We start from the raw sequence: 9,721 nt of genomic DNA on the forward strand, positions 1-9,721 counted from the left end.
TATGTCTCAAACAATTTTAAGAACTTATGTGCAGCAGAAGGGATTAAACGAGAGTTGATGTCACCCCATAATCCTCAGCAGAATGGGATGGCCGAGAGGAAGAACAAAAGCATAATAGGAGTTAAGACTGCGATGTTACATGATCAGGGCCTACCACTTCACTTGTGGGTTGAGGCATGCAACACAACAATTTATGTTCAGAACCGTAGCCCACATTAGATACGTGAGATCAAGACACCACACGAGGCTTATTTCTCCTTCTTATTTTATAATGAAAAAATAAAGAGGGAAGAGGAGGTACTTGCGGGTTAAAGGAATTTGAATTTTATATATACGGAGTACAAGAACAACAAAAAAGATGGCCACCTGACCTTTAAACTTAGTGGGACACGCGTATTTTCTTCAGGTTTTTAATAGCCAACCGACGGGGAAATTTGCGTTCTTGTTGACTTTAAAATTCTTTAGTAACAATTAAAGATATGAATCAAGCATGCCGCGTAGGTTGTGGTAGAGTGGAGTAGCTAAGCAGTCTTCTTCCATTGAATTCAATGTTAACGCGGTCGAGTACTGCCCATGCCTTTATATAAGGAAGCGTCCATATACCCAAGATCTACAACCTCTTCTTTCTTTCGTGTTTCCTGGGTTCATTCATACATCCAAATCTCAGTTTGTTCATTCATGAGAATGATGGCCATATCTATGTCGCCCCGCCTCTCCCTTATCACTCTTTTGCTACTTTGTTCGCTGCAGGCGTTCGTAATGTCATTCCCGGTGTCGTACCCTCAGCCTTCTAGTAAATTGATTCCACATTTTTATGACCATTCATGTGCCATGGCAGAAAAAATAGTTCAATCGGTCGTTGAAGCTTCACTTCCATGATTGTTTTGTTCAAGTCACCATTATTTTCCTTATGCACATTGATCTAATTGCTTAATAGTAAAATGTATGTATTTATGGGTGAAATTTTAATGGCATGACAGGGGTGCGACGCATCTTTGCTGTTGGATAACCGTTCATGTTGAAATAATAATTTATCTTATCGCAGATCGCAAATCGCATGCATGCTCACTGCCTCCATCTGATCACTTGAATTCTTCCGATGTGATGTTGCGATGCGATCCGATCGCATATCGCAGATCGCACCCATATGTGTCGTGCCTCCCCCTGTTTTGTGCCGAATGAGATTTTGCGATTCGATCAAATCGGAAATTGCATAATTCAATGATTGAAGTACAACCTGCAACATGAAATTGACGTGGAGTAAAAGTTTCATTTACGACCAGTTTTGTGAGTAAAATAGTAAATGTCAGTAAAACAGTAAATGTCAAAACAGTAAATGTAATTTATTGTGGGTTGGTAAATGTAAGTAAGTTTTTAATTTTATTAGTTTTTTATCCACGGGTATAGTTTTTGGTTTTATAACACATGTAAAACATCTTTATTGTCATGTTAGTTGTTTTTTTTTTTGAGACATGTAATGAAATGCAAGGGGAAGCGCACGCATGTGAAAAATACACAGTAGTGTAAATGTAATCTTTATTGTAATGCACAACAGTGCAGGAAAGTTTTTTGTTGGTTAATATGAAATGTAATGCGCAACACCAGATGTAAAAAGAATTTTTTTTTCTTACACAGTAATGTGAAGATTTACAGGGTAAAACAGAGCATTATCCTTTGTTCATTATTTGTTTTGGAATTAAACAGAAAATTCCCAACAGTGGTATCAGAGCTTGTCCAGGCTCTTTGAAGGTGTCAAAGAAGCTGAAGGGAAGGATTTTCTTGCTGCAGTAGCTTCTCAGTAGAGTGAAGACTCAGTCAATAAGGGATCCAGGTATTTCTCAAAAAAAAATTTGTTGTTGTTGAAGACATTCAATGATTTTTAAATACACAATCAAATATTTGAAACATAGCTGAGAGTGAAAGGAATGGCTGGATCCAGCATCAGCACTAGCATAGGTATTTTTAATACTCAGCTCCCACAGTTTAATGGAAAAAACTATGACTATTGGGCAATAAACATGAGAGCCCTGTTTGCCTCACAAGATTTATGGGAACTTGTTGAAGATGGGTTTGAAGAACCAGGAGATGAAGATGAGTTTAATAGATTAACTTAGGCAGAGAAAGATCTGTTGAAGAGCAATAAGAAGAAGGACTCAAAAGCCCTCGTATTTTTGTATCAAGCAGTGCATGAGAGTGTGTTTCCAAGGATAGAAACAGCTAAGACATCCAAAGAAACATAAGAAACTCTCAAGACAGCCTATCAATGCATGGAGAAAGTGAAGACAACAAAACTACAGTTGTTGAGGAGAGATTTTGAGAATCTGTGCATGAAGGAGTGAGATAGTATTGACTCATTCTTCACAAAGGTGATTGGTCTGGTGACACAAATAAGATCTCATGGTGAAACTCTTGAAGAAAGGAGGATTGTGGAGAAACTGTTGAGGGTCCTACCCTCAAAGTTCGATGTGATTGTCACCACCATAAAAGAGAAAAAGGATTTCACAAACTTTTCAGTTGGTGAACTTCATGCATTACTGATAACACATGAGCGAAGGTTGAGTAGAAATGAAAACTCATCTCTAGAACAAGCCTTTATGACCCAGATGTCATTTGGAAGAGGAAGAGGTCAAGGCAGAGGAAACAAGAGAGGAAGAGGAAGAAGCTAAAATAGAGGTGGAAGGAACAGTGCAGCAAATGCTCAAGGAAGAGGCAGCAATCCAAATCAGAACCAAGGCCAAGTCAGCAACCAGCAAAGTGGACAACATCATGCTCAAGGACAAAGGTATGAAAAATCCAATGTCCAATGTTATTATTGTAAAAAATATGGGCATTATGCCAATGAATGTAGGAACAAGCAGCATGATATGAATAATAGATCTAGTGCAAATATCACTAGAGAAAATATCAGCTAAGATAATGTGTTTTAGCTTGTAACATGGCTGAAACAAATAGTGAAGATATATGGTTTCTAGATTCCAGTTGTAGTAACCATATGACAGAAAACATAGCCCTGTTTTCTGTTTTAGATCAAAATGTGAAATCACAAGTCACACTTGGGACTGATAGTAAAGTTTCTGTTATGAGAAAATGAGAAGTAAAAATATTCACAAAGAAAGGTGAAAAGAAAACCACAGCAGATGTCTATTATGTTCCTGGAATGAAATGTAACCTCTTAAGTATTGGACAACGTGTTCAAAAGGGTTACAATGTTTTCTTTGAGAATGATGTATACACCATCATGGATAGAAAACCCAGCAAACTATGTATTGCTGAAGTGAAGATGACAAGGAACAAGATGTTCCCTCTCAGGATAAAAGTAGTTTTAAAAGATGGAGGTGAAATTGCAGCAGTTACACAAGAGGATTTCCAAAGCGAACCAAAGGATAAAAAGTGGTTGTGGCACTTGAGATTTGGGCATCTCAACTTTGGAGGTCTTAACTTGTTGAGAAGAAAAGGAATGGTAAGAGGATTACCATTAATAGAGAAACTAGACAACCTTTGTGAAGGTTCTATATTGGGAAAACAACATAGAGAAAGTTTTCCATCAGGAAAAAGCATAAGGGCAAAAGCATCCTTAGAAATTGTCCGCTCAGACTTATGTGGACCAATGCAAGCTCCAGCACTTGTAGGCAGCCAATATTTTCTAACATTCATTGATGATTTTACTAGAAAAACTTAGGTTTACCTTCTAAAGAACAAAAGTGAAGTGTTTGAAAAATTTCGCAATTTCAAAGCACTTGTAGAAAATCAAAGGGGGTTTCATATCAAAGTTCTAAGAACTGATAGAGGAGGTGAGTATATCTCCAAGGAATTCCTACGTTTCTGTAGAGAAAATGGAATCTATAAGCAGTTTACAGCTAGGTACACCCCGCAGTAAAATGGAGTTGTTGAAAGGAAGAATAGGACAATCATGGACATGGCAAGGAGTATGCTAAAGGCAAAGCATTTGCCAAATGATTATTGGGCTGAAGCTGTACATTGTGCAATGTATATTCTGAATAGATGCCCTACAAAAGCATTGATGAACAAAGTGCTGGAAGAAGCATGGAGTGGGAGAAAGCAAGGAGTCACCCATATGAAAGTTTTTGGATGTGTGGCTTATGCACACATTCCAAATTAGCTAAGGAGGAAGTTGGACATCAAAGGGGAGAAATGTATTTTCATTGGTTACAGTGAGGAATCCAAAGCTTACAGGTTGTATATCCCATCTACCAAGAAGTTTTTTGTGAGTAGAGATGTTCAATTCATTGAGGAGGAAGCTTGGGATGGAAGCATAGAGAAAATAGTGAATGTTAAAAATTGTTTGCTTCATGATGAAGATGATGAAGAGATGGCCGAAATACATCCCCAAACAACAGTGCCAACACAAGGACAACAAGAGACACCCTTGAGTAGAAGTGAAAGTGCTTCTCCAAGCACACCACAAGGAGGAAATTCAAGTGCTTCTTCGAGCACTTGCACACCAAATGAAAGAGGTAAGAAATTCATAAATTTAAGTGACATTTATGATGAAGGTATGAATTCTTTATTTGCTTTATATTGTCACGTTGATGACCCTATTCATTTCGAAGATGCAATTAAGGATAGGAAATGGATAGAAGCTATGGATGAAGAGATCAATGCCATAGAGAGAAACAAGACATGAGATTTGGTTGAACTACCAAAAGGAAAAGAAGTCATTGGAGTCAAATGGGTCTACAAGACCAAGAGTAATGCTGAAGGACAAATAGAAAGACACAAGGCAAGGCTGGTTTTCAAAGGATACAAGCAGCAGTATGGGAGGGACTATGAGGAAACTTTCGCACCGGTTGCAAGAATGGAAACCGTGAGAGCAGTGATGTCCATAGCAGCACAAAACAAGTGGAAAGTTTACCAAATGGACGTGAAGTCAGCATTCCTAAATGGAGTGTTAATGGAAAAGGTTTACATTGAACAACCTCTAGGCTATGAAAAGAAAGGCCAAGAGCACAAAGTGTGCAGATTGAAGAAAGCTCTGTATGGGTTGAAGCAAGCGGCAAGAGCGTGGTACAGCAGGATAGAATCTTATCTACTGGAAAAAGGATTTGAGAAGTGTGAGGGAGAACCCACCCTCTACATCAAAGAAAAAGATGGTAAAATACTGATTGTTGTGTTATATGTTGACGATGTTATTTTCACAGGTAATGATGATCATCTTGTTGAAAATTTCAAAAGATTCATGAAAGAAGAATTTGAAATGGCTGACATAGGTTTGCTGAGATACTTCTTAGGAATAGAAGTAGATCAAAATGAAAATGGGATTTTTATCTCACAGGCAAAATATGTTGATGAAGTGTTGGAAAGATTTGACATGCAGGAGAGCAAGGCAGCAATCACTCCCACAGTGATGGGATTGAAACTCAGCAAAGAGGACAACAACAAAGATTTTGATCCTAGCTTGTATAAGAGCATAGTTGGCAGCCTAATGTATTTGACTGCAACTAGGTCGGATATAATGCTCGCTGTTAGTTTAATTTTCAGATTCATGGAGAGGCCAAAAGAAGCACATTGGCAGGTAGCAAAAAGGATTCTGAGGTATGTTAAAGGTACTAAACAGTTTGGTATTTTATATACTGTCTCAGAATGTTGAGATTTAATTGGATACACTGATAGTGATTGGGCTGGAAGTGTAGATGAGTTCAGGAGCCATTTCATGGGCTTCTAAGAAATAGCCTATTGTAGCATTGTCTATAGAAGAGGCAGAATATGTGGCAGCTACAGTAGCAGCATGTCAAGCAGTTTGGATGAGAAGAATGTTAAGGAGCTTAGGCCAAGAGCAGGCAAAAGGAATGGTAATTTTTTATGACAATAGCTCAGCTATTGCATTATTCAAGAATTCAGTGTTTTATAAGAGAACGAAACACATTGATACAAAGTTTCATTACATCAGGGAATTCGTAAACAATGGAGAAATTGTCTTAAAACATTGCAGGACTCAGGAGCAGGTTGCAGACATTTTGACCAAACCATTGGGACAAAAAAGTTTTGAATTTTTGAGGAAATGTCTAGGTATGACTGATAACCCAGCAATTGAAATTAAAGGGGAGTGTTGAAATAATAATTTGAACTGCAGCTCTATTTTACTTTGCGATGCGATCTTATCGCAGATCGCAAATCGCATGCATGCTCACCGCCTCCATCTGATCACTTGAATTCTTCCGCTGTGATGTTGCGATGCGATCCGATCACATATCGCAAATCACAACCATATGTGTCGTGCCTCCCCCTGTTTTGCGCCGAATGTGATTTTGCGATGCGATCAAATCGCAAATCGCATAATTCAATGATTGAAGTACAGCCTGCAACATGAAATTGACGTGGAGTAAAAGTTTCATTTACCGCCAGTTTCGTCAGTAAAACAGTAAATGTTAGTAAAACAGTAAATGTAATTTACTGTGGATTGGTAAATGTAGGTAAGTTTTTAATTTTATTAGTTTTTTATCCACGGGTGTAGTTTTTTGTTTTATGACACAAGTAAAACATATGTATTGTTATGTTAGTTGTTTTATTTTTTCTTTGAGACATGTGTAATGAAATGCAAGGGGAAGCACACGCAGTGTTGCGCATGTGAAAAATACAGTAGTGTAAATGTAATCTTTATTGTAATGCACAACAGTGCAGGAAAGTTTTTTGTTGGTTAATATGAAATGTAATGCACAGCACTAGATGTAAAAATAATTTTTTTTCTTACACAGTAGTGTGAAGATTTACAAGGTAAAACAAAGCATTATCCTCTGTTCATTATTTGTTTTGGAATTAAACAGAAAATTCCCAACCATTCAACCGTTGTGAGTGAGAAGAGATCAAATCCCAACAATAACTCTGCCAAAGGATTTGAAGTCATTTATCAGATTAAAAGTGAGCTGGAGAAGGCCTATCCCAAAATTGTATCCTATGCAAATATTCTTACTATTTCAGCTCGTGACTCGGTGGTCCTAGTAATAAATCATATACTAATCTCTTTACTACCCAGTATCTCAGTGTAACATATATAGATCTCTTTGCTAGCACTTGATTTCCATAACAATATTATAATCTAGTAACTAATAGTTCCTAGTGATATGTTATAAATGAATAATATCAGAGTGGAGGCCTGGGTTGGGAAGTTTTAATGGGGAGAAGAAACTCTAGGAGTGCAAGTTTGAATGGGTCGAACAACAATATCCTAGCGCCCAACTCAACTCTCCAGACTCTCACTCATTACTAAGTTTAAACGCGAGGGTCTGGATGAGGTAGACTTGGTGGCACTTTCAGGTATTTATATATCGTATTTATAACTTGTAGCATCATAATTTGCAGTTCATTCATTTCGTTTTGTAGCATCCAATATTAAGTGGAGATTATTAATTAATGACATACAAATGCAAATGCCAATTACGCAGGAAGTCACACGATCGACCAATCTCGATGCACAAGTTTCAGGTAGAGGCTTTACAACCAGAGTGGAAATGCGCAGGCAGACTCCAGCCTGGGCAAATTTTACTATAGTCGGCTCATATCTGGGTGGCGGAAATCGGGAGGAGATAATAACTTGTCAGCATTGGATTTTGTAAGTCCTACGAAATTCGACAACTACTACTTCAAGAACTTGCTGAGCGGGTATGGATTGTTGAAGTCAGACGAAGAATTGTTCGGCAAGGGCCAAGGGACGACGATGGAAACAGTGAAGGCTTATGTAGAAAATGAAGTCTCTTTCTCCAACAGCTTGCAAAATCCATGGTAAAGATGGGGGACATCAGCCCTCTTACAGGCACCATGGGAGAAATCAGGGTGAACTGTCGTACTGTTCTTAGTTGATCAGAACTTGATTTACATTGCTTTATCTTATGTTCCCCTTTGTAGCTGTCATCAAAATGTATTACAAAATAATTCTTTCGAGCGCATTCACATCTATAATAATTATGTCATGAGTAGACTATTCAGTTTCAAATAGGGTGAGACAATTACGGAAATTAGTTCAACCTTCACATGAAATTGCCATGTAAGAAGTATCTGCACACAATCGAAGCAATGTGGTTCAATCAATATATCAAGATCTTGAGATTCACCATATTTGATTTCTCTGTGCCCTTTTTCAACTGATAGTGCTTTCCCAAAATAAAATTAAAAATTAAATAAAATGGAATTTTGGGGTTTCGTGAAGGTGGTATACGTCATTTGAATATCAAAGTGATGCTAATCTTTAAATTGTTTAAAAAAATAGATAGTATTTTAAATAGAAGTTGCCATCACGTTTTAGGGAATTCATCATTTAAGTTTAAAAGTTTACCGAATTTTATTGATGGAGTTCATAAAACCTGACGTCCAAATTGAAGTCGTACGGAAGTAGTCTTGGCATGACAATTATGGCAATGAATGAGTTGTTAACATCTTTCTTTGTAGGGTTGTTTAGGTCATGCAAACAATTTCGATTAATATTAGTAAGTGCGGGATGAATCATGAATGTATCCTGTGTACTAGCAAGCGACAATAAATGCTCTAATCTATGGAAAAACATTCGAGGAATTACATCTAAAGAGGTCATGAAGAAAATGAACATAACCACTAACAATACATGTTGTTGGAAATTTATGTAGCTTAATGTCAATAAAAATTACAATAGAAAAATATGTCGATCCACTTGTGCCAATGGTTACAATTCCTGTCAGCAATATTTTTATTCTAAAAACTTCAATTGATTTAGGTGCAAATATTAATGTAATGACAATGGAATGAATCAAGAATTTGAATATTGTTGGTCCCAGATGCACAGCTAAATCAAATAAACACACAGCAGAATATCAAGCACATATGACACAGTATTTAACGTGGTTCACCCAACCAATCTGGGCTACGTCCACCAAACATAGGCATCAGGAATTTATTAATCAAACAGGAGATTACATCATGAAATCCTCACTAAAACTCTCACCCTCTTAGCAAACCATCCGAATGGTTGCCTTTTATATAGCATAGAGAATCTAACAGCCTCATTAACTCACTCACATCAAATATAGGAGGCATTAACTCCCTCCCAACAACCTGGAGCTAATCTAGGAACTGAATTCCTATTGTTGTCACCTACAGAGATTTCTGCCTATTTCACTTCAAACAGAAAATCTCAACAATCTCCACCTTGACAACAATTCGCCTGATGCCTTGTTATTATTATTTTATCTTTTCTGCAAGCCAAGAGAAGCCAAAAACCAGCGTAGCTTCTCTAACAAAACTAGTTTCATGAACATGTCTGCACAGTTTTCCTTTGTATGCACCTTTTCAAGAGAGACTCCCCTTTCAGTGATAACCTGTCCTACAAAATGGTACTTGATCGGTATATGCTTTGATTTACTATGATAGGCCGGATTCTTAGCCAAATGTATTGCACTTTGACTATCACAAAGTAACCTGATGTTGTCCTGTAACCTACCAAACTCACCAAGCAAACCTTTCAACCATACTGCCTCTTTGCAAGCATGCGAAGTAGCAATGTATTCTGCTTCAGTAGTGGATATAGCAACAATGTTTTGTAGCTTTGACATCCAGCTAATAGCTCCACCTGCAAGAGTAAAGACATACCCTGAAGTTGACCTTCTCTTATCCAAATCACCTGCAAAATCAGAATCAACATACCCGCAAATAGATTCACTACCCTTATTGTAAGTGATACAATAACTACTTGTGCCTCTCAAATACCGAAGCACCCATTTCACTGCTGACCAGTGTT

General features: G+C 37.6%; 1 pseudogene; it reads left to right on the forward strand.

Annotated features, from left to right (window-relative positions):
- Window positions 1–687: 687 nt before the first annotated feature.
- On the forward strand, window positions 688–7,815 carry LOC149169394 (peroxidase 72-like; annotated as a pseudogene).
- The last annotated feature ends 1,906 nt before the right edge of the window (window positions 7,816–9,721 follow it).

The sequence above is a fragment of the Pinus tabuliformis genome, chromosome 4_2, assembly GCF_031772625.1.
Source record: "Pinus tabuliformis cultivar Carrire ecotype Pingquan chromosome 4_2, CPIR1, whole genome shotgun sequence".
NCBI classification, from domain to species: domain Eukaryota; kingdom Viridiplantae; phylum Streptophyta; class Pinopsida; order Pinales; family Pinaceae; genus Pinus; species Pinus tabuliformis.